Source organism: Leptinotarsa decemlineata, unplaced genomic scaffold (assembly GCF_025532065.1).
Source record: "Leptinotarsa decemlineata unplaced genomic scaffold, Ldec_3_MD MMD2_tig00026307_RagTag_RagTag, whole genome shotgun sequence".
Taxonomy (NCBI): domain Eukaryota; kingdom Metazoa; phylum Arthropoda; class Insecta; order Coleoptera; family Chrysomelidae; genus Leptinotarsa; species Leptinotarsa decemlineata.
This window is the reverse complement of record NW_027412681.1, coordinates 9,536,940-9,562,475: the sequence shown is the minus strand read 5'-3', so window position 1 is coordinate 9,562,475 and position 25,536 is coordinate 9,536,940. Positions and strand designations below refer to the sequence as shown.

Below are 25,536 nucleotides of genomic sequence, written 5' to 3'. Positions count from 1 at the left end.
ACATCATAGTAATGGGAATCTTCCGTTCCATAGAAAACCATACCTGAAATGTATAAGAATAAATGTATGCTCCCTGACTAACTGCTTTGACCAGTACTTACGCGTTCTCCTATTGCCAATCGACATTGGAGATCCGAAATTCCTCGCTAGGTTGAAATAGTTGTTATTGTTTGTTTCTCAGTTTTCTTCACCTATCATTTTTTTCAGCCGTTGTCTGCCTTATTCCCTATACCTTTCCGAGAATATTTCTTGCATAGATTGTTATTCATCACTTCCAGAAGGTTTACTGACATATTAGAGCCATATCGCCTGAAAAACAATATTAGTTACCTCTGGGTTTCTGAATACTGTTTGATATTTTCGGTAAATATTCTGCATAATATGAATGCTCTAATATTTGTACTGAAAGGGAAGGTTATGGCGACTTACCTTATATGTTTCTATTCCATCGCATGAATAAGGATTGGTAAATAGTTGAAAATAGGTTGGAACAATATATTTTGTAAATATTCGTAAACAAGGTTAAGAGACAGCTGTTGGTTGACATCTGCCGAACTTTCGTAGTGTCGTTCCGTCGACTTACACCGAACTAGTTCTACAGTTGTTCACGGGTGAGGGATTGATCGGTTACTCAAGTTGTCAAGGGTTGTTTTAGGGTTGCATTGCCTTGAGAAGGAGTTTTGATGGGTCATGGACTTGTTGATGATGTATCAAGTGGCTGTGGAGGAATTGTTAGATTTATGATGTTGTGCACAGCGCCCCCTTGGTGCTTGTAGTGTAGATTGGATGCACTGTGGCAACAACTGGTTAGCTGTCAGATGTGGCATTCTCTTAGTATTTTTGGAAGTTAGCCTTCGGTGAGCTTGGTTCGGAGTTCAAAGGGTATCATCAGACTGATTGTAGGATATATTTGGTTGTATTTGTGCCATCCTTCACGGGGATTATTTCTACAAGTCAGGATTGTATAGTGGAAGACTGATTGGTCATTTTGGTGTGGATATTTGCAGTCGGAAACTTAAGCTCTTTTGAGGATTTGTGGTGGATACCGAACTCGTGCCAGGTGGAAGGATTTCCGAAATTAGGTATGTCTGAATCACTGTCGCATCTCTCATGTGATCTTAGCTATGATATCACTTCTTCAATTCTACAACCTTCGTTTCTCGTCTCTAGATTCATAAGAAACAGAAGGCCCTCAGTCACTCATCAAGTCCCAGCAGGACTTCCGTGCAGAACACCGCACACGAAGAATCGTATAGAAAACCCCTTGGCCAGGGTAAGAATTTTACCATTAAATGTGTTTTAAATGATTTTAGTAATTTCTGGTTCCATCGTTATATCTCAACTGAATATTAGTATTGAAGAGAGGTTTCAACACTCATTCAATTTTCTTGATTTTTACGGATCATATGGTTATACAGGGCACCCAAAAATATACTCTTGTTATCTTGCTACTTTGCTTGATGAAAATATACCAGGGGTATTGATTAGTCAAATAGTCCTATTGAATGGGGGTTGAATCTCACCTTGTTTCATCTGATTCTGATTGAGAATTTTCTTCCGTAGGGTTGTTCTTCCTGTTTTTCTTCCTGCTTTTCTTCCTGCTTTTTTTGTCTTCGTCAAGGGTTCCTGTTTTCCTTTATTTTCTTTCTGGATCTTATTTGGTGATCCATTACTGGTCCAGCTTGTCGTGCCCTACAGGGTGATCTATCTTGGTGGTGCTACAGGGTGATCCATCTCCGCCGTACTACAGGGTGATCCACCGGTGCTACAGGGTGATCTATCTTGGTGGTGCTACAGGGTGATCCACCGGTGCTACAGGGTGATCCATCTCCGCCATACTACAGGGTAGCCTAACACCATATACCGGGTGGCCCAAAAGGAGCACGCAAGTTATAATTGATTTAATTGAATATTTGTGATATACTGAGATATTTGAATAATTGTTGCCCTTATGTTTATTGATACCTGTTGATATAGTGTTTGTTTATCGTTTATTGATTAAGAGTTTGTTATTGATACCTGATTGACATAGATATTTGTGAAACGGAAATTGAGGTATATTCTTCCTTTCACGATTGCTGATTGACACCGATGCGCCTACGCCTGAGCTCACGCGACGCAAACGAGTTTGTCTTACCATCCGATACTAGTATTTACGATTTCACCTACTCAATTTTCGTGGTAGTTTTACTCGACGTATTGTAGTTTTTTTTTTGAGCGTCGTTACTACCGTAATTTATGGCTGATTGAATTCGTGGTTAGATACACCGCGCTCTTGTATGGACATTTGAACATCGCGTAGTAGTGTGAATATTGCATTGTTGTCTTAGAAGCGTTGTTGGTTAATCCATGTAAGTTAGGATTACTGAATAAATCATATTGGGGATTTTTATCTTTTATTTCCAATATTAATTGGTAAGTTATTGATATTGTGAGTTACTTAGGGTATCTGGAGGATTAAATTTACCTGGCGCCCATTAAGATCTATTTGAAATTTGCTAAGTTGTTTAACCCACTCCCGTCTCCACTGTTTAGCTTAGCCGCGGATACCCATCTGTATTATTTGTTACCGACAGATGATTTAGTCCCCTCTTGCCTCAAGAAAATTTACTAGCGTACGTCGAGTAAAACTACCACGTAAAATGTCACCTCACAAACCACAAGAGGGGACTAAATCATCTGTCGGTAACAAATAAGACAGATGGGTATCCGCGGCTAAGCTAAACAGTGGAGACGGGAGTGGGTTAAACAACTTAGCAAATTTCAAATAGATCTTAATGGGCGCCAGGTAAATTTAATCCTCCAGATACCCTAAGTAACTCACAATATCAATAACTTACCAATTAATATTGGAAATAAAAGATAAAAATCCCCAATATGATTTATTCAGTAATCCTAACTTACATGGATTAACCAACAACGCTTCTAAGACAACAATGCAATATTCACACTACTACGCGATGTTCAAATGTCCATACAAGAGCGCGGTGTATCTAACCACGAATTCAATCAGCCATAAATTACGGTAGTAACGACGCTCAAAAAAAACTACAATACGTCGAGTAAAACTACCACGAAAATTGAGTAGGTGAAATCGTAAATACTAGTATCGGATGGTAAGACAAACTCGTTTGCGTCGCGTGAGCTCAGGCGTAGGCGCATCGGTGTCAATCAGCAATCGTGAAAGGAAGAATATACCTCAATTTCCGTTTCACAAATATCTATGTCAATCAGGTATCAATAACAAACTCTTAATCAATAAACGATAAACAAACACTATATCAACAGGTATCAATAAACATAAGGGCAACAATTATTCAAATATCTCAGTATATCACAAATATTCAATTAAATCAATTATAACTTGCGTGCTCCTTTTGGGCCACCCGGTATATGGTGTTAGGCTACCCTGTAGTATGGCGGAGATGGATCACCCTGTAGCACCGGAGATGGATCACCCTGTAGCACCACCAAGATAGATCACCCTGTAGCACCGGTGGATCACCCTGTAGTACGGCGGAGATGGATCACCCTGTAGCACCACCAAGATAGATCACCCTGTAGGGCACGACAAGCTGGACCAGTAATGGATCACCAAATAAGATCCAGAAAGAAAATAAAGGAAAACAGGAACCCTTGACGAAGACAAAAAAAGCAGGAAGAAAAGCAGGAAGAAAAACCCTACGGAAGAAAATTCTCAATCAGAATCAGATGAAACAAGGTGAGATTCAACCCCCATTCAATAGGACTATTTGACTAATCAATACCCCTGGTATATTTTCATCAAGCAAAGTAGCAAGATAACAAGAGTATATTTTTGGGTGCCCTGTATAACCATATGATCCGTAAAAATCAAGAAAATTGAATGAGTGTTGAAACCTCTCTTCAATACTAATATTCCGTTGAGATATAACGATGGAACCAGAAATTACTAAAATCATTTAAAACACATTTAATGGTAAAATTCTTACCCTGGCCAAGGGGTTTTCTATACGATTCTTCGTGTGCGGTGTTCTGCACGGAAGTCCTGCTGGGACTTGATGAGTGACTGAGGGCCTTCTGTTTCTTATGAATCTAGAGACGAGAAACGAAGGTTGTAGAATTGAAGAAGTGATATCATAGCTAAGATCACATGAGAGATGCGACAGTGATTCAGACATACCTAATTTCGGAAATCCTTCCACCTGGCACGAGTTCGGTATCCACCACAAATCCTCAAAAGAGCTTAAGTTTCCGACTGCAAATATCCACACCAAAATGACCAATCAGTCTTCCACTATACAATCCTGACTTGTAGAAATAATCCCCGTGAAGGATGGCACAAATACAACCAAATATATCCTACAATCAGTCTGATGATACCCTTTGAACTCCGAACCAAGCTCACCGAAGGCTAACTTCCAAATACTAAGAGAATGCCACATCTGACAGCTAACCAGTTGTTGCCACAGTGCATCCAATCTACACTACAAGCACCAAGGGGGCGCTGTGCACAACATCATAAATCTAACAATTCCTCCACAGCCACTTGATACATCATCAACAAGTCCATGACCCATCAAAACTCCTTCTCAAAGCAATGCAACCCTAAAACAACCCTTGACAACTTGAGTAACCGATCAATCCCTCACCCGTGAACAACTGTAGAACTAGTTCGGTGTAAGTCGACGGAACGACACTACGAAAGTTCGGCAGATGTCAACCAACAGCTGTCTCTTAACCTTGTTTACGAATATTTACAAAATATATTGTTCCAACCTATTTTCAACTATTTACCAATCCTTATTCATGCGATGGAATAGAAACATATAAGGTAAGTCGCCATAACCTTCCCTTTCAGTACAAATATTAGAGCATTCATATTATGCAGAATATTTACCGAAAATATCAAACAGTATTCAGAAACCCAGAGGTAACTAATATTGTTTTTCAGGCGATATGGCTCTAATATGTCAGTAAACCTTCTGGAAGTGATGAATAACAATCTATGCAAGAAATATTCTCGGAAAGGTATAGGGAATACGGCAGACAACGGCTGAAAAAAAAATGATAGGTGAAGAAAACTGAGAAACAAACAATAACAACTATTTCAACCTAGCGAGGAATTTCGGATCTCCAACGTCGATTGGCAATAGGAGAATGCGTAAGTACTGGTCAAAGCAGTTAGTCAGGGAGCATACATTTATTCTTATACATTTCAGGTATGGTTTTCTATGGAACGGAAGATTCCCATTACTATGATGTTAAATGAATAAAATGAACTTGTAACTGAATTACATTGTTAATATCCTCTGAATAAAGATCTTAAAAGGAAAGGTAGTGTTTTTGAAAGGTCACATAAGAGCAGTTTGATCTAGGGCTAAATTGAAACGTAACAACTTCTTTGAAAATGTAGGTTGGGCACACTGACAAACCAGATGTGTCCCTAGCTGTGACGAAAAGTTCGTCATCAATAAATGACAATTCTGTCGATTCCATAGTAAATAAACGAACAATATCTACAATATTTACAAGTAAATTTAGACCGTTACAATTGTAACGGTCTAAATTTACTTGTAAATATTGTAGATATTGTTCGTTTATTTACTATGGAATCGACAGAATTGTCATTTATTGATGACGAACTTTTCGTCACAGCTAGGGACACATCTGGTTTGTCAGTGTGCCCGACCTACATTTTCAAAGAAGTTGTTACGTTTCAATTTAGCACTAGATCAAACTGCTCTTATGTGACCTTTCAAAACCACTACCTTACCTTTTAAGATCTTTATTCAGAGGATATTAACAATGTAATTCAGTTACAAGTTCATTTTATTCATTTAACATCATAGTAATGGGAATCTTCCGTTCCATAGAAAACCATACCTGAAATGTATAAGAATAAATGTATGCTCCCTGACTAACTGTTTTGACCAGTACTTACGCATTCTCCTATTGCCAATCGACGTTGGAGATCCGAAATTCCTCGCTAGGTTGAAATAGTTGTTATTGTTTGTTTCTCAGTTTTCTTCACCTATCATTTTTTTCAGCCGTTGTCTGCCTTATTCCCTATACCTTTCCGAGAATATTTCTTGCATAGATTGTTATTCATCACTTCCAGAAGGTTTACTGACATATTAGAGCCATATCGCCTGAAAAACAATATTAGTTACCTCTGGGTTTCTGAATACTGTTTGATATTTTCGGTAAATATTCTGCATAATATGAATGCTCTAATATTTGTACTGAAAGGGAAGGTTATGGCGACTTACCTTATATGTTTCTATTCCATCGCATGAATAAGGATTGGTAAATAGTTGAAAATAGGTTGGAACAATATATTTTGTAAATATTCGTAAACAAGGTTAAGAGACAGCTGTTGGTTGACATCTGCCGAACTTTCGTAGTGTCGTTCCGTCGACTTACACCGAACTAGTTCTACAGTTGTTCACGGGTGAGGGATTGATCGGTTACTCAAGTTGTCAAGGGTTGTTTTAGGGTTGCATTGCTTTGAGAAGGAGTTTTGATGGGTCATGGACTTGTTGATGATGTATCAAGTGGCTGTGGAGGAATTGTTAGATTTATGATGTTGTGCACAGCGCCCCCTTGGTGCTTGTAGTGTAGATTGGATGCACTGTGGCAACAACTGGTTAGCTGTCAGATGTGGCATTCTCTTAGTATTTGGAAGTTAGCCTTCGGTGAGCTTGGTTCGGAGTTCAAAGGGTATCATCAGACTGATTGTAGGATATATTTGGTTGTATTTGTGCCATCCTTCACGGGGATTATTTCTACAAGTCAGGATTGTATAGTGGAAGACTGATTGGTCATTTTGGTGTGGATATTTGCAGTCGGAAACTTAAGCTCTTTTGAGGATTTGTGGTGGATACCGAACTCGTGCCAGGTGGAAGGATTTCCGAAATTAGGTATGTCTGAATCACTGTCGCATCTCTCATGTGATCTTAGCTATGATATCACTTCTTCAATTCTACAACCTTCGTTTCTCGTCTCTAGATTCATAAGAAACAGAAGGCCCTCAGTCACTCATCAAGTCCCAGCAGGACTTCCGTGCAGAACACCGCACACGAAGAATCGTATAGAAAACCCCTTGGCCAGGGTAAGAATTTTACCATTAAATGTGTTTTAAATGATTTTAGTAATTTCTGGTTCCATCGTTATTTCTCAACTGAATATTAGTATTGAAGAGAGGTTTCAACACTCATTCAATTTTCTTGATTTTTACGGATCATATGGTTATACAGGGCACCCAAAAATATACTCTTGTTATCTTGCTACTTTGCTTGATGAAAATATACCAGGGGTATTGATTAGTCAAATAGTCCTATTGAATGGGGGTTGAATCTCACCTTGTTTCATCTGATTCTGATTGAGAATTTTCTTCCGTAGGGTTTTTCTTCCTGTTTTTCTTCCTGTTTTTCTTCCTGCTTTTCTTCCTGCTTTTCTTCCTGCTTTTCTTCCTGCTTTTCTTCCTGTTTTTCTTCCTGCTTTTCTTCCTGCTTTTTTTTTGTCTTCGTCAAGGGTTCCTGTTTTCCTTTATTTTCTTTCTGGATCTTATTTGGTGATCCATTACTGGTCCAGCTTGTCGTGCCCTACAGGGTGATCTATCTTGGTGGTGCTACAGGGTGATCCATCTCCGCCGTACTACAGGGTGATCCACCGGTGCTACAGGGTGATCTATCTTGGTGGTGCTACAGGGTGATCCATCTCCGGTGCTACAGGGTGATCCATCTCCGCCATACTACAGGGTAGCCTAACACCATATACCGGGTGGCCCAAAAGGAGCACGCAAGTTATAATTGATTTAATTGAATATTTGTGATATACTGAGATATTTGAATAATTGTTGCCCTTATGTTTATTGATACCTGTTGATATAGTGTTTGTTTATCGTTTATTGATTAAGAGTTTGTTATTGATACCTGATTGACATAGATATTTGTGAAACGGAAATTGAGGTATATTCTTCCTTTCACGATTGCTGATTGACACCGATGCGCCTACGCCTGAGCTCACGCGACGCAAACGAGTTTGTCTTACCATCCGATACTAGTATTTACGATTTCACCTACTCAATTTTCGTGGTAGTTTTACTCGACGTATTGTAGTTTTTTTTGAGCGTCGTTACTACCGTAATTTATGGCTGATTGAATTCGTGGTTAGATACACCGCGCTCTTGTATGGACATTTGAACATCGCGTAGTAGTGTGAATATTGCATTGTTGTCTTAGAAGCGTTGTTGGTTAATCCATGTAAGTTAGGATTACTGAATAAATCATATTGGGGATTTTTATCTTTTATTTCCAATATTAATTGGTAAGTTATTGATATTGTGAGTTACTTAGGGTATCTGGAGGATTAAATTTACCTGGCGCCCATTAAGATCTATTTGAAATTTGCTAAGTTGTTTAACCCACTCCCGTCTCCACTGTTTAGCTTAGCCGCGGATACCCATCTGTCTTATTTGTTACCGACAGATGATTTAGTCCCCTCTTGTGGTTTGTGAGGTGACATTTTGGCGCCCAACGTGGGCGTAACGTAACCGGCTAGCTCAGTCGGTAGAGCATGAGACTCTTAATCTCAGGGTCGTGGGGCCGCGTTAAAACAACGTCTTCATAGTTCTTTTTTTTTTAAATTTGGAAAAAAATTTTTTGATAAATTTGAAAAAATTTTTTTTGATCATTTTATTTAATATTTTTTTTGTGTCTCATTGGAATTGTTATCATGTCACGCAAAATGCTAGTGAACCGTTTGAGTCAAGATGAGCTCGTGTATGAGGTTAGAGTTAGAGAAATTGCTACAGGAACTGTTCAAGAGATGCGGCATTCTCTGACGATGGCAATCAAATTAGATGAGAAGGGCACTTAAGTAAAAGCTTGTTTTTAAAGTTTTTATCATTATTTTATTGAACTATAGTATTGATGTTTTTATATATACATGAAAACGTGAATTTGTGATTGTTGACATGTCCTTGTTAAGTGTAACTGAAATATTGACGTTTTTGATAATGTATGTAATCTTTGTGCATTCTATTGATACCACTACGGAACATTGATATTGAAAAAAAAAAAGGGTATCCCCGTGGACATATGAATTAAGAGATGAAGACGGTAATTATAAGGGGATATGGAATGCGAAAGACCTAAAGTCAGCTAGCGCTGATGAAAATTTACGCTAGTAAATTTTCTTGAGGCAAGGGGGGAATTGTAACGGTCCAAATTTACTTGTAAATATTGTAGATATTGTTCGTTTATTTACTATGGAATCGACAGAATTGTCATTTATTGATGACGAACTTTTCGTCACAGCTAGGGACACATCTGGTTTGTCAGTGTGCCCGACCTACATTTTCAAAGAAGTTGTTACGTTTCAATTTAGCACTAGATCAAACTGCTCTTATGTGACCTTTCAAAACCACTACCTTACCTTTTAAGATCTTTATTCAGAGGATATTAACAATGTAATTCAGTTACAAGCTCATTTTATTCATTTAACATCATAGTAATGGGAATCTTCCGTTCCATAGAAAACCATACCTGAAATGTATAAGAATAAATGTATGCTCCCTGACTAACTGCTTTGACCAGTACTTACGCGTTCTCCTATTGCCAATCGACGTTGGAGATCCGAAATTCCTCGCTAGGTTGAAATAGTTGTTATTGTTTGTTTCTCAGTTTTCTTCACCTATCATTTTTTTCAGCCGTTGTCTGCCTTATTCCCTATACCTTTCCGAGAATATTTCTTGCATAGATTGTTATTCATCACTCCAGAAGGTTTACTGACATATTAGAGCCATATCGCCTGAAAAACAATATTAGTTAGCTCTGGTTTCTGAATACTGTTTGATATTTTCGGTAAATATTCTGCATAAGATGAATGTTCAAATATTCGTACTGAATGGGAAAGATGTGACGACTTACCTTATATGTTTCTATTCCATCGCATAAATAAGGATTGGTAAATAGTTGAAAATAGGTTGGAGTGAATACTTTTGTAAACATTATAATATACAAGGTTAAGAGACAGCTGTTGGTTGACATCTGCCGAACTTTCGTAGTGTCGTTCCGTCGACTTACACTGAACTAGTTCTACAGTTGTTCACGGGTGAGGGATTGATCGGTTACTCAAATTGTCAAGGGTTGTTTAAGGGTTGCATTGCTTTGAGAAGGAGTTTTGATGGGTCATGGACTTGTTGATATTGTCTCAAGTGGCTGTGGAGGAATTGATAGATTTATGATGTTGTGCACAGCGCCCCCTTGGTGCTTGTAGGGTAGGTTGGACGCACTGTGGCAACAACTGGTTAGCTGTCAGATGTGGCATTCTCTTAGTATTTGGAAGTTAGCCTTCGGTGAGCTTGGTTCGGAGTTCAAAGGGTATCATCAGACTGATTGTAGGATATATTTGGTTGTATTTGTGCCATCCTTCACGGGGATTATTTCTACAAGTCAGGATTGTATAGTGGAAGACTGATTGGTCATTTTGGTGTGGATATTTGCAGTCGGAAACTTAAGCTCTTTTGAGGATTTGTGGTGGATACCGAACTCGTGCCAGGTGGAAGGATTTCCGAAATTAGATTCATAAGAAACAGAAGGCCCTCAGTCACTCATCAAGTCCCAGCAGGACTTCCGTGCAGAACACCGCACACGAAGAATCGTATAGAAAACCCCTTGGCCAGGGGTTTTTCTTCCTGTTTTTCTTCCTGTTTTTCTTCCTGCTTTTCTTCCTGCTTTTCTTCCTGCTTTTCTTCCTGCTTTTCTTCCTGTTTTTCTTCCTGCTTTTCTTCCTGCTTTTTTTTTGTCTTCGTCAAGGGTTCCTGTTTTCCTTTATTTTCTTTCTGGATCTTATTTGGTGATCCATTACTGGTCCAGCTTGTCGTGCCCTACAGGGTGATCTATCTTGGTGGTGCTACAGGGTGATCCATCTCCGCCGTACTACAGGGTGATCCACCGGTGCTACAGGGTGATCTATCTTGGTGGTGCTACAGGGTGATCCATCTCCGGTGCTACAGGGTGATCCATCTCCGCCATACTACAGGGTAGCCTAACACCATATACCGGGTGGCCCAAAAGGAGCACGCAAGTTATAATTGATTTATTTGAAAATTTGTGCAATACTGAGATATTTAAATAATTGTTTGCCCTTATGTTTATTGATACCTGTTGATATAGTGTTTGTTTATCGTTTATTGATTAAGAGTTTGTTTATTGATACCTGACTGACATAGATATTTGTGAAACGGAAATTGAGGTATATTCTTCCTTTCACGATTGCTGATTGACACCGATGCGCCTACGCCTGAGCTCACGCGACGCAAACGAGTTTGTCTTACCATCCGATACTAGTATTTACGATTTCACCTACTCAATTTTCGTGGTAGTTTTACTCGACGTATTGTAGTTTTTTTTTGAGCGTCGTTACTACCGTAATTTATGGCTGATTGAATTCGTGGTTAGATACACCGCGCTCTTGTATGGACATTTGAACATCGCGTAGTAGTGTGAATATTGCATTGTTGTCTTAGAAGCGTTGTTGGTTAATCCATGTAAGTTAGGATTACTGAATAAATCATATTGGGGATCTTTATCTTTTATTTCCAATATTAATTGGTAAGTTATTGATATTGTGAGTTACTTAGGGTATCTGGAGGATTAAATTTACCTGGCGCCCATTAAGATCTATTTGAAATTTGCTAAGTTGTTTAACCCACTCCCGTCTCCACTGTTTAGCTTAGCCGCGGATACCCATCTGTCTTATTTGTTACCGACAGATGATTTAGTCCCCTCTTGTGGTTTGTGAGGTAGTGTTTTTGAAAGGTCACATAAGAGCAGTCTGTGACGAAAAGTTCGTCATCAATAAATGACAATTCTGTCGATTCCATAGTAAATAAACGAACAATATCTACAATATTTACAAGTAAATTTAGACCGTTACAATTACAATTTTTGGCGCCCACGTTGGGCGCCAAAAATGTCACCTCACAAACCACAAGAGGGGACTAAATCATCTGTCGGTAACAAATAAGACAGATGGGTATCCGCGGCTAAGCTAAACAGTGGAGACGGGAGTGGGTTAAACAACTTAGCAAATTTCAAATAGATCTTAATGGGCGCCAGGTAAATTTAATCCTCCAGATACCCTAAGTAACTCACAATATCAATAACTTACCAATTAATATTGGAAATAAAAGATAAAAATCCCCAATATGATTTATTCAGTAATCCTAACTTACATGGATTAACCAACAACGCTTCTAAGACAACAATGCAATATTCACACTACTACGCGATGTTCAAATGTCCATACAAGAGCGCGGTGTATCTAACCACGAATTCAATCAGCCATAAATTACGGTAGTAACGACGCTCAAAAAAAACTACAATACGTCGAGTAAAACTACCACGAAAATTGAGTAGGTGAAATCGTAAATACTAGTATCGGATGGTAAGACAAACTCGTTTGCGTCGCGTGAGCTCAGGCGTAGGCGCATCGGTGTCAATCAGCAATCGTGAAAGGAAGAATATACCTCAATTTCCGTTTCACAAATATCTATGTCAATCAGGTATCAATAACAAACTCTTAATCAATAAACGATAAACAAACACTATATCAACAGGTATCAATAAACATAAGGGCAACAATTATTCAAATATCTCAGTATATCACAAATATTCAATTAAATCAATTATAACTTGCGTGCTCCTTTTGGGCCACCCGGTATATGGTGTTAGGCTACCCTGTAGTATGGCGGAGATGGATCACCCTGTAGCACCGGAGATGGATCACCCTGTAGCACCACCAAGATAGATCACCCTGTAGCACCGGTGGATCACCCTGTAGTACGGCGGAGATGGATCACCCTGTAGCACCACCAAGATAGATCACCCTGTAGGGCACGACAAGCTGGACCAGTAATGGATCACCAAATAAGATCCAGAAAGAAAATAAAGGAAAACAGGAACCCTTGACGAAGACAAAAAAAAACAGGAAGAAAAGCAGGAAGAAAAACAGGAAGAAAAAAAGCAGGAAGAAAAAGCAGGAAGAAAAACAGGAAGAAAAAACAGGAAGAAAAGCAGGAAGAAAAACAGGAAGAAAAACAGGAAGAAAAACAGGAAGAAAAACAGGAAGAAAAACAGGAAGAAAAAACAGGAAGAAAAACAGGAAGAAAAACAGGAAGAAAAACAGGAAGAAAAACAGGAAGAAAAACAGGAAGAAAAACAGGAAGAAAAACAGGAAGGAAAAACAGGAAGAAAAACAGGAAGAAAAACAGGAAGAAAAACAGGAAGGAAAAACAGGAAGAAAAACAGGAAGAAAAACAGGAAGAAAAACAGGAAGAAAAACAGGAAGAAAAACAGGAAGAAAAACAGGAAGAAAACAGGAAGAAAAACCCTACGGAAGAAAATTCTCAATCAGAATCAGATGAAACAAGGTGAGATTCAACCCCCATTCAATAGGACTATTTGACTAATCAATACCCCTGGTATATTTTCATCAAGCAAAGTAGCAAGATAACAAGAGTATATTTTTGGGTGCCCTGTATAACCATATGATCCGTAAAAATCAAGAGAATTGAATGAGTGTTGAAACCTCTCTTCAATACTAATATTCAGTTGAGATATAACGATGGAACCAGAAATTACTAAAATCATTTAAAACACATTTAATGGTAAAATTCTTACCCTGGCCAAGGGGTTTTCTATACGATTCTTCGTGTGCGGTGTTCTGCACGGAAGTCCTGCTGGGACTTGATGAGTGACTGAGGGCCTTCTGTTTCTTATGAATCTAGAGACGAGAAACGAAGGTTGTAGAATTGAAGAAGTGATATCATAGCTAAGATCACATGAGAGATGCGACAGTGATTCAGACATACCTAATTTCGGAAATCCTTCCACCTGGCACGAGTTCGGTATCCACCACAAATCCTCAAAAGAGCTTAAGTTTCCGACTGCAAATATCCACACCAAAATGACCAATCAGTCTTCCACTATACAATCCTGACTTGTAGAAATAATCCCCGTGAAGGATGGCACAAATACAACCAAATATATCCTACAATCAGTCTGATGATACCCTTTGAACTCCGAACCAAGCTCACCGAAGGCTAACTTCCAAATACTAAGAGAATGCCACATCTGACAGCTAACCAGTTGTTGCCACAGTGCATCCAATCTACACTACAAGCACCAAGGGGGCGCTGTGCACAACATCATAAATCTAACAATTCCTCCACAGGAATTGGGGCCGCGTTAAAACAACGTTTCATAGTTTTTTTTTTTATAAATTTGGAAAAATTTTTTTTTGATAAATTTGAAAAAAAAAAAATTTTGATCATTTTTTTTAATATTTTTTTTGTGTCTCATTGGGATTGTTATCATGTCCCGCAAAATGCTAGTGAACCGTTTGAGTCAAGATGAGCTCGTGTATGAGGTTAGAGTTAGAGAAATTGCTATAGGAACTGTTCAAGAGATGCGGCATTCTCTGACGATGGCAATCGAATTAGACGAGAAGGGCACTTAAGTAAAAGCTTGTTTTTAAAGTTTTTATCATTATTTTATTGAACTATAGTATTGATGTTTTTATATATACATGAAAACGTGAATTTGTGATTGTTGACATGTCCTTGTTAAGTGTAACTGTAATATTGACGTTTTTGATAATGTATGTAATCTTTGTGCATTCTATTGATACCACTACGGAACATTGATATTGAAAAAAAAAAGGGTATCCCCGTGGACATATGAATTAAGAGATGAAGACGGTAATTATAAGGGGATATGGAATGCGAAAGACCTAAAGTCAGCTAGCGCTGATGAAAATTTACGCTAGTAAATTTTCTTGAGGCAAGGGGGGAATTGTAACGGTCTAAATTTACTTGTAAATATTGTAGATATTGTTCGTTTATTTACTATGGAATCGACAGAATTGTCATTTATTGATGACGAACTTTTCGTCACAGCTAGGGACACATCTGGTTTGTCAGTGTGCCCGACCTACATTTTCAAAGAAGTTGTTACGTTTCAATTTAGCACTAGATCAAACTGCTCTTATGTGACCTTTCAAAACCACTACCTTACCTTTTAAGATCTTTATTCAGAGGATATTAACAATGTAATTCAGTTACAAGTTCATTTTATTCATTTAACATCATAGTAATGGGAATCTTCCGTTCCATAGAAAACCATACCTGAAATGTATAAGAATAAATGTATGCTCCCTGACTAACTGCTTTGACCAGTACTTACGCGTTCTCCTATTGCCAATCGACATTGGAGATCCGAAATTCCTCGCTAGGTTGAAATAGTTGTTATTGTTTGTTTCTCAGTTTTCTTCACCTATCATTTTTTTCAGCCGTTGTCTGCCTTATTCCCTATACCTTTCCGAGAATATTTCTTGCATAGATTGTTATTCATCACTTCCAGAAGGTTTACTGACATATTAGAGCCATATCGCCTGAAAAACAATATTAGTTACCTCTGGGTTTCTGAATACTGTTTGATATTTTCGGTAAATATTCTGCATAATATGAATGCTCTAATATTTGTACTGAAAGGGAAGGTTATGGCGACTTACCTTATATGTTTCTATTCCATCGCATGAATAAGGATTGGTAAATAGTTGAAAATAGGTTGGAACAATATATTTTGTAAATATTCGTAAACAAGGTTAAGAGACAGCTGTTGGTTGACATCTGCCGAACTTTCGTAGTGTCGTTCCGTCGACTTACACCGAACTAGTTCTACAGTTGTTCACGGGTGGAGGATTTATCGGTTACTCAAGTTGTCAAGGGTTGTTTTAGGGTTGCATTGCTTTGAGAAGGAGTTTTGATGGGTCATGGACTTGTTGATGATGTATCAAGTGGCTGTGGAGGAATTGATAGATGTATGATGTTGTGCACAGCGCCCCCTTGGTGCTTGTAGTGTAGATTGGATGCACTGTGGCAACAACTGGTTAGCTGTCAGATGTGGCAATCGCTTAGTATTTGGAAGTTAGCCTTCGGTGAGCTTGGTTCGGAGTTCAAAGGGTATCATCAGACTGATTGTAGGATATATTTGGTTGTATTTGTGCCATCCTTCACGGGGATTATTTCTACAAGTCAGGATTGTATAGTGGAAGACTGATTGGTCATTTTGGTGTGGATATTTGCAGTCGGAAACTTAAGCTCTTTTGAGGATTTGTGGTGGATACCGAACTCGTGCCAGGTGGAAAGATTTCCGAAATTAGGTATGTCTGAATCACCGTCGCATCTCTCATGTGATCTTAGCTATGATATCACTTCTTCAATTCTACAACCTTCGTTTCTCGTCTCTAGATTCATAAGAAACAGAAGGCCCTCAGTCACTCATCAAGTCCCAGCAGGACTTCCGTGCAGAACACCGCACACGAAGAATCGTATAGAAAACCCCTTGGCCAGGGTAAGAATTTTACCATTAAATGTGTTTTAAATGATTTTAGTAATTTCTGGTTCCATCGTTATATCTCAACTGAATATTAGTATTGAAGAGAGGTTTCAACACTCATTCAATTTTCTTGATTTTTACGGATCATATGGTTATACAGGGCACCCAAAAATATACTCTTGTTATCTTGCTACTTTGCTTGATGAAAATATACCAGGGGTATTGATTAGTCAAATAGTCCTATTGAATGGGGGTTGAATCTCACCTTGTTTCATCTGATTCTGATTGAGAATTTTCTTCCGTAGGGTTTTTCTTCCTGCTTTTCTTCCTGCTTTTCTTCCTGCTTTTTTTTCTTCCTGTTTTTCTTCCTGTTTTTCTTCCTGTTTTTCTTCCTGTTTTTCTTCCTGTTTTTCTTCCTGCTTTTCTTCCTGCTTTTTTTTCTTCCTGCTTTTTTTTTCTTCCTGTTTTTTTTCTTCCTGCTTTTTTTTCTTCCTGCTTTTCTTCCTGCTTTTTTTTGTCTTCGTCAAGGGTTCCTGTTTTCCTTTATTTTCTTTCTGGATCTTATTTGGTGATCCATTACTGGTCCAGCTTGTCGTGCCCTACAGGGTGATCTATCTTGGTGGTGCTACAGGGTGATCCATCTCCGCCGTACTACAGGGTGATCCACCGGTGCTACAGGGTGATCTATCTTGGTGGTGCTACAGGGTGATCCATCTCCGGTGCTACAGGGTGATCCATCTCCGCCATACTACAGGGTAGCCTAACACCATATACCGGGTGGCCCAAAAGGAGCACGCAAGTTATAATTGATTTAATTGAATATTTGTGATATACTGAGATATTTGAATAATTGTTGCCCTTATGTTTATTGATACCTGTTGATATAGTGTTTGTTTATCGTTTATTGATTAAGAGTTTGTTATTGATACCTGATTGACATAGATATGTGTGAAACGGAAATTGAGGTATATTCTTCCTTTCACGATTGCTGATTGACACCGATGCGCCTACGCCTGAGCTCACGCGACGCAAACGAGTTTGTCTTACCATCCGATACTAGTATTTACGATTTCACCTACTCAATTTTCGTGGTAGTTTTACTCGACGTATTGTAGTTTTTTTTTTGAGCGTCGTTACTACCGTAATTTATGGCTGATTGAATTCGTGGTTAGATACACCGCGCTCTTGTATGGACATTTGAACATCGCGTAGTAGTGTGAATATTGCATTGTTGTCTTAGAAGCGTTGTTGGTTAATCCATGTAAGTTAGGATTACTGAATAAATCATATTGGGGATTTTTATCTTTTATTTCCAATATTAATTGGTAAGTTATTGATATTGTGAGTTACTTAGGGTATCTGGAGGATTAAATTTACCTGGCGCCCATTAAGATCTATTTGAAATTTGCTAAGTTGTTTAACCCACTCCCGTCTCCACTGTTTAGCTTAGCCGCGGATACCCATCTGTCTTATTTGTTACCGACAGATGATTTAGTCCCCTCTTGTGGTTTGTGAGGTGACATTTTGGCGCCCAACGTGGGGCGCCACGTTGTAAATGTCACAAGAGGGGACTAAATCATCTGTCGGTAACAAATAATACAGATGGGTATCCGCGGCTAAGCTAAACAGTGGAGACGGGAGTGGGTTAAACAACTTAGCAAATTTCAAATAGATCTTAATGGGCGCCAGGTAAATTTAATCCTCCAGATACCCTAAGTAACTCACAATATCAATAACTTACCAATTAATATTGGAAATAAAAGATAAAAATCCCCAATATGATTTATTCAGTAATCCTAACTTACATGGATTAACCAACAACGCTTCTAAGACAACAATGCAATATTCACACTACTACGCGATGTTCAAATGTCCATACAAGAGCGCGGTGTATCTAACCACGAATTCAATCAGCCATAAATTACGGTAGTAACGACGCTCAAAAAAAAAACTACAATACGTCGAGTAAAACTACCACGAAAATTGAGTAGGTGAAATCGTAAATACTAGTATCGGATGGTAAGACAAACTCGTTTGCGTCGCGTGAGCTCAGGCGTAGGCGCATCGGTGTCAATCAGCAATCGTGAAAGGAAGAATATACCTCAATTTCCGTTTCACAAATATCTATGTCAATCAGGTATCAATAACAAACTCTTAATCAATAAACGATAAACAAACACTATATCAACAGGTATCAATAAACATAAGGGCAACAATTATTCAAATATCTCAGTATATCACAAATATTCAATTAAATCAATTATAACTTGCGTGCTCCTTTTGGGCCACCCGGTATATGGTGTTAGGCTACCCTGTAGTATGGCGGAGATGGATCACCCTGTAGCACCGGTGGATCACCCTGTAGCACCACCAAGATAGATCACCCTGTAGCACCGGTGGATCACCCTGTAGTACGGCGGAGATGGATCACCCTGTAGCACCACCAAGATAGATCACCCTGTAGGGCACGACAAGCTGGACCAGTAATGGATCACCAAATAAGATCCAGAAAGAAAATAAAGGAAAACAGGAACCCTTGACGAAGACAAAAAAAGCAGGAAGAAAAGCAGGAAGAAAAACAGGAAGAACAACCCTACGGAAGAAAATTCTCAATCAGAATCAGATGAAACAAGGTGAGATTCAACCCCCATTCAATAGGACTATTTGACTAATCAATACCCCTGGTATATTTTCATCAAGCAAAGTAGCAAGATAACAAGAGTATATTTTTGGGTGCCCTGTATAACCATATGATCCGTAAAAATCAAGAAAATTGAATGAGTGTTGAAACCTCTCTTCAATACTAATATTCAGTTGAGATATAACGATGGAACCAGAAATTACTAAAATCATTTAAAACACATTTAATGGTAAAATTCTTACCCTGGCCAAGGGGTTTTCTATACGATTCTTCGTGTGCGGTGTTCTGCACGGAAGTCCTGCTGGGACTTGATGAGTGACTGAGGGCCTTCTGTTTCTTATGAATCTAGAGACGAGAAACGAAGGTTGTAGAATTGAAGAAGTGATATCATAGCTAAGATCACATGAGAGATGCGACAGTGATTCAGACATACCTAATTTCGGAAATCCTTCCACCTGGCACGAGTTCGGTATCCACCACAAATCCTCAAAAGAGCTTAAGTTTCCGACTGCAAATATCCACACCAAAATGACCAATCAGTCTTCCACTATACAATCCTGACTTGTAGAAATAATCCCCGTGAAGGATGGCACAAATACAACCAAATATATCCTACAATCAGTCTGATGATACCCTTTGAACTCCGAACCAAGCTCACCGAAGGCTAACTTCCAAAAATACTAAGAGAATGCCACATCTGACAGCTAACCAGTTGTTGCCACAGTGCATCCAATCTACACTACAAGCACCAAGGGGGCGCTGTGCACAACATCATAAATCTAACAATTCCTCCACAGCCACTTGATACATCATCAACAAGTCCATGACCCATCAAAACTCCTTCTCAAGGCAATGCAACCCTAAAACAACCCTTGACAACTTGAGTAACCGATCAATCCCTCACCCGTGAACAACTGTAGAACTAGTTCGGTGTAAGTCGACGGAACGACACTACGAAAGTTCGGCAGATGTCAACCAACAGCTGTCTCTTAACCTTGTTTACGAATATTTACAAAATATATTGTTCCAACCTATTTTCAACTATTTACCAATCCTTATTCATGCGATGGAATAGAAACATATAAGGTAAGTCGCCATAACCTTCCCTTTCAGTACAAATATTAGAGCATTCATATTATGCAGAATATTTACCGAAAATATCAAACAGTATTCAGAAACCCAGAGGTAACTAATATTGTTTTTCAGGCGATATGGCTCTAATATGTCAGTAAACCTTCTGGAAGTGATGAATAACAATCTATGCAAGAAATATTCTCGGAAAGGTATAGGGAATAAGGCAGACAACGGCTGAAAAAAATGATAGGTGAAGAAAACTGAGAAACAAACAATAACAACTATTTCAACCTAGCGAGGAATTTCGGATCTCCAATGTCGATTGGCAATAGGAGAACGCGTAAGTACTGGTCAAAGCAGTTAGTCAGGGAGCATACATTTATTCTTATACATTTCAGGTATGGTTTTCTATGGAACGGAAGATTCCCATTACTATGATGTTAAATGAATAAAATGAACTTGTAACTGAATTACATTGTTAATATCCTCTGAATAAAGATCTTAAAAGGTAAGGTAGTGGTTTTGAAAGGTCACATAAGAGCAGTTTGATCTAGTGCTAAATTGAAACGTAACAACTTCTTTGAAAATGTAGGTCGGGCACACTGACAAACCAGATGTGTCCCTAGCTGTGACGAAAAGTTCGTCATCAATAAATGACAATTCTGTCGATTCCATAGTAAATAAACGAACAATATCTACAATATTTACAAGTAAATTTAGACCGTTACAGCCTGAAGACAGTTGTAAAAGACGTTGAATGTGGTTTCACATGAATAATATTCCAATTGAAAGAGATCATAGATCATCACGTAATTACGACGGATTGTCTTCACCTCTTGATGAAGTCAGTAGCGTATTTTTGGTTTTTCATTGACAGTTCATAGTTCCAAAGTAACGATTTTTAAAATTCCGTTTTTGTGGTTCGCGCTAGTTTCTGAAAAACATTCAATTGGAATTTTGAATGTTGTTTCGATGATAAGGGATCTGAAAAGAAATTTTAGCGCTTCGGTTCACTTTCAGGGATGAGGCCACAACAAAATTGATAAATCGGCTATATATTAGAAATTTTCTTCGTGTTTAAAAATAATTGTGAAATGACACCATTTTTTAATCAATAGTGACACAAAAACAAATCTATAACTAAATCTTGTTAAAGGTACATTCAACTTGAATAACTAGAACTGACAAAAAATGTATCACTCGTTACAACATTCATTAAGAATGTAATGTTTGTTCGATTGATGACCTATTAATTTTGTAGAAATTCATATTGAACTGGTCGTACCAAATTATATACTTATTAGAAATTAGACAAAAATTATTTTCTTTATTCAATATTCAAGAATGTAATGTTTTTTCTGTTCTGTTCTTTTGGTCAAAATAGTTTTCGACCAGAGGAGTTATACTGCTCAAGAACTTAAGAAGTGGCTATTATAATGTAATCTTCTAGAAAATTATGTGATGTCATATCGACTCTCGTAAATCATGCCCTAAAAAAATTACGTCGGGTGCCACTGATACTTTTAGTTGAAGTGTTTGTTGTATTCAAAGTGAAATAAAGTTAGGTTTGATTGGTCAACCCTCGGGGAAAACGTAACACTACTAATACTTCTTGACGACTACAAATTTGCGGAAAAACCTTGCAGAGGGTCTATTTTTTATGTTTCACAACGTAAACGTGCTGTTAAATCATAATAATCTGAGTTATAACGGATGTTAGAATTCTGAATAGTTTTCCAGATTGGGTGTTAACTTTTGTTTCATTCAAATTTTCAAAATTTGGCATCGTAACTCAAATTTGATGTCTCCCGGTATTGCCAATAAACTCTATTGAAGTATTTAGAACATTATTTAAAAAAAAGGAATCATTTGGTGGAATAGGTTTCCTAGAAATATTTCAAATGGGTGAATAAAGAACCGCCATTTACGATCGACATATTTCACTAGTTTATTTTTAGCAAAAATGGTTTCCTAAAATAGTCACCAGTTTCAAATTTCCAGTGGCAGTATCTCCGAAAGTGAACTGGTGTGCCCAGTTTTAACTTCAACTTTGCAATAGGTTAACAATACTGCCCAATCAGAAATTTAAAACGATTTTGTTTTCAGTGGGGCGGGCACGAAGTATGTGCTCTGCTGTTTCATCATTTTCCAAACAAAGGCGACACACACTGTTTTCTGACAGTCAGAGTCTCTGCATATGATGATTCAAATGACAGTGACCTGTAAAAAGATCTGTTAGACATCGTAAACTACCAGTCGTCGCCACTCTACCATGCATTGCCACTTCGTCAGAAAAACTTGAAAATTAAGGAAACATTTCAAAATAGTATATTATTTGATGCAATTATTAGTAACCGATAGTATTTGGCAACTATGTACAATTGAACAAGCTTCTCGTTCACGTCACTTTTGTTGTAAACCACATGTTATCGGTGTCAGTGTAAAATTCCGATGTGTTTTCTCGTTTTTGCTGTGTAAATTTCAAGGTAGGCACATTTGTAATTTCTTGCTACAAATTTATAATAACCAATTTTTTTTTACTTGTGTATTGTTACTTATTTTAGGTACCTTAGAGTATAAATATTTTGTATTTTAATTATTTTAGGGTAATGGTTTCCTTAAAAAACAAGCTTGGCAATAACTGGTATCACAAAATATTATAACAACCAATTATTGCCATTAGTGGCCATCACTGGTTTTGCATATTTTTTACTACCTATATTCTAGGAATAATGCATTTAAGATTGCAATGTTGCCACTATTTATTTTATTGCCCACATAATACTCTAACCAGTTATTGCCACTGGTGGCCATCATTGGTTTGCAAGTGGCAATAATTGGTCATATTTAGCAAACAATATTTTAAATTCCAGAAATGGAGCCCAAACGGGACTATACTACAGAACAAATGTCCAAAGCACTAGCCGACGTTAAAAAGGGTATTCCTGCAGCTGTTGCAGCCAAAAACCATGGGGTACCTTGAGACATAAAAGAGATGGAAAGTCGCCACTGGTTTGTCCCATGGGATCTTCAACAATCCTTACGAAAGAAGAGGAGTTCACTCTTGTAGACTGGATCATAAAGTTGTCTAAAAGGCATTTTCCTGTGTCGAAGGAGCAACTTTCAGATACTGTTCAAAAAATCACAAATTCTACAACAAGGGCTAAAACATTCATAAAGAACCGCCCCAGTGACAAATGTTTTCGTTTTTTTTTTTAAAGACATCCCGAAATCTCCCAAAGAGTATCACAAAATTTAACTCCAAGTCGAGAGAGTGTGACTGAAAATCAAATTCGAAATTGGTTTACTGAGATTAAAGAATACCTAGAGTCGAAACATTTGTTTGATTATATTTTCAACGCTGATGAAAACGCGTTCTATTTATCCCCGAAAGAGGGTAAGGTTTTTGGCCACAAAAGGGAATGAAAATGTTTACCGTTCTGCTGGAGACGAGAAATAAAACGTAACGGTATTGCTTACAGCCAATGGTGCTGGAAAAATTGCTCCGCCAATGATTGTTTTGGCATATGAAAGAATTCTAGAGGCTATATCTCAAAGTGTTCCAACAGGTTGGGGCTTAGGAACTTCAGAAAATGGTTGGATATGTTGGAGTGGTTTTTACGAATACATGACTAATATATTTTCTTCATGGCTAATAAAAGAAAACAACGCAAAACCAGTGTTGTTTATTGTGAATGGGCACGTTTCTCATCAAACCATGCATGTGTCTAACTTTTGTGCCCAAAATGGAATTGAATTGATAGCCTTATATCCAAATTCCATGCATTTACTCCAGCTAATGGATGTATCTGTTTGAGGCCCTTAAAACTGGCATTCAGAAATTAAGTATGGATTTGTCTCATATTACTGAAGAAACTATTCAAAATGGGTTCGAAGCTTCCGGGTTACATCCGTTTAATGTTGAAAATGTCCACTTCAAAAAAATTAGTGCTAAAAACAATACAGATAAAATTGATTCAGAGTCTTCTGTCACATCTAGTATTACAATAAAACAGTCTGTGCTTGCATTGAAGTACTTCGAGAACAGGGTGGGTAAGGAAAGAATAAATATGTTCGAAATATCTCTAAATGAAAACGAAAATGATAAATGGAAGGGCCCGGTTGAGGAAAAGTCCCTTTTCACCATATGGAAAGAATGGAAACTGGATGTCCAAACAAATTCGGATAAAACCATTGGCGAAGATATTCAGAGAAGTGACAAAGATGGTGAAAATATGGTACAGTCGTCCCCCGTTCACAGCACACCATCAAAGCATAGTCAGTCAACGTCACTTGGTAATAGCATTATGAGCTAACACCAGTAATTGATCCCCAACCGAGTACATCTGGTACTTATGTCATTAACAACAAAGTCACACCTTCTCCAAGTGGTCAGTCTAGTCAATTCGATAGTCAATTTAAAGTTCCTAGGTCTTTCAAAAAGGCGTTGTTTTGGCCGGCACCGAAACCTCAGACAAAAAAGAGGAAACTTAAAGAAAAAATTCTATCTGTGGTAACCTCTGAAGCTTGGAGACAATATTATCAAATGAAAGAAAATGAAAAGAAAGAGAAAATAGAAGAAAAAGAACAAAGAAATATTGCAAGACAACAAAAACATTTATTGAAAAAAAAATCCTAAAAATGATTTTTATGAAGATGATGAAGAGAGTGAAGAAGACTGGGTGGAAAGTGGAGGCAGCTCAGATGATGTAGACCCATTTGAAGATCATAAAAAACAATTTACCGAGATAACTCGAGGCGAAGTTAATGTGGCAGCACATGTGTTTGTGAAATTTCTGGGTGGTAAACGAAGATCTGTGTCCTACAGATATGTGTATATTGTGCAGGATATTGCGGACGATAATGACATTAAAGTTATGTGTATGAGAACTACAAGTTTAGACAAAAATGTGTTTATGACTGATGAAAAAGACATATCATTTGTTGACAAAAATTGTATTTTAGGTTTGTTGCCTACACCAAAGCTTCTGACTAATGTTGAACGAATTCGTTATTAGTTTCCTTCACCAGTAGATGTTTATGAAGCATAGATTCCTTTTAATTTTTGATAACAATTTTGAAATCAAAAATATTTTTTGTGAGAGTTCCTTTTTCAGTTCCTTTTTTTAATGTTGTTATTATTTTTATGGCCTATTTGTCTTTTATAAACATTTTCTATAAATGATTATTAATAAAAATGTTTTATCAGTAAGTAAAATGTAGCTGCTAATTTATGCTTGATTGATGGTAATAATTGGGATGGCAACCATTGGTTTTGTTGAGAAATTAGTGGCAATGACTGGTAGGTTACTAGTTCATTCCAACTGTAGTCCAACAACTGTTTGGTATCAAGCTTCTAAGGGTGAATAAATGCCTTGGAGTGAGCCAATCCTGGAAGATTTATGAAGTCCATAAATCTTCTTACCATCCAGG

General features: G+C 37.8%; 1 protein-coding gene and 4 long non-coding RNA genes across 18 annotated transcripts in view; 4 read left to right on the top strand and 1 right to left on the bottom strand.

The window, feature by feature from the left end:
* Nucleotides 1–25,536, bottom strand: part of LOC111512269 (phospholipid phosphatase homolog 1.2 homolog) — an 87,006-nt gene that overhangs the window by 7,857 nt on the left and 53,613 nt on the right. The gene's annotated exons all lie outside the window — the stretch shown is intronic.
* Nucleotides 855–1,743, top strand: LOC141485022 (uncharacterized). 2 transcript variants are annotated; one of them, XR_012466965.1, is made up of 3 exons: nucleotides 855–1,082; nucleotides 1,171–1,273; nucleotides 1,725–1,743. It is a non-coding gene; the product is annotated as an uncharacterized lncRNA (long non-coding RNA). The 2 variants fall into 2 exon arrangements; XR_012466964.1 differs by lacking the exon at nucleotides 1,725–1,743 and adding an exon at nucleotides 1,564–1,579.
* LOC141485021 (uncharacterized) lies at nucleotides 4,705–7,634 on the top strand. Of its 3 annotated transcripts, none has more exons than XR_012466961.1 (4): nucleotides 4,705–4,813; nucleotides 4,934–6,902; nucleotides 6,991–7,093; nucleotides 7,384–7,634. It is a non-coding gene; the product is annotated as an uncharacterized lncRNA (long non-coding RNA). The 3 variants fall into 3 exon arrangements; XR_012466962.1 differs by lacking the exon at nucleotides 4,705–4,813 and having other exon boundaries at nucleotides 5,129–5,143; nucleotides 5,202–6,902; XR_012466963.1 differs by lacking the exon at nucleotides 4,705–4,813 and having other exon boundaries at nucleotides 6,672–6,902; nucleotides 7,619–7,634.
* On the top strand, nucleotides 16,073–17,939 carry LOC141485023 (uncharacterized). The gene is made up of 3 exons (XR_012466966.1): nucleotides 16,073–16,212; nucleotides 16,301–16,403; nucleotides 16,694–17,939. It is a non-coding gene; the product is annotated as an uncharacterized lncRNA (long non-coding RNA).
* LOC141485024 (uncharacterized) lies at nucleotides 22,506–23,523 on the top strand. The gene is made up of 2 exons (XR_012466967.1): nucleotides 22,506–22,589; nucleotides 22,977–23,523. It is a non-coding gene; the product is annotated as an uncharacterized lncRNA (long non-coding RNA).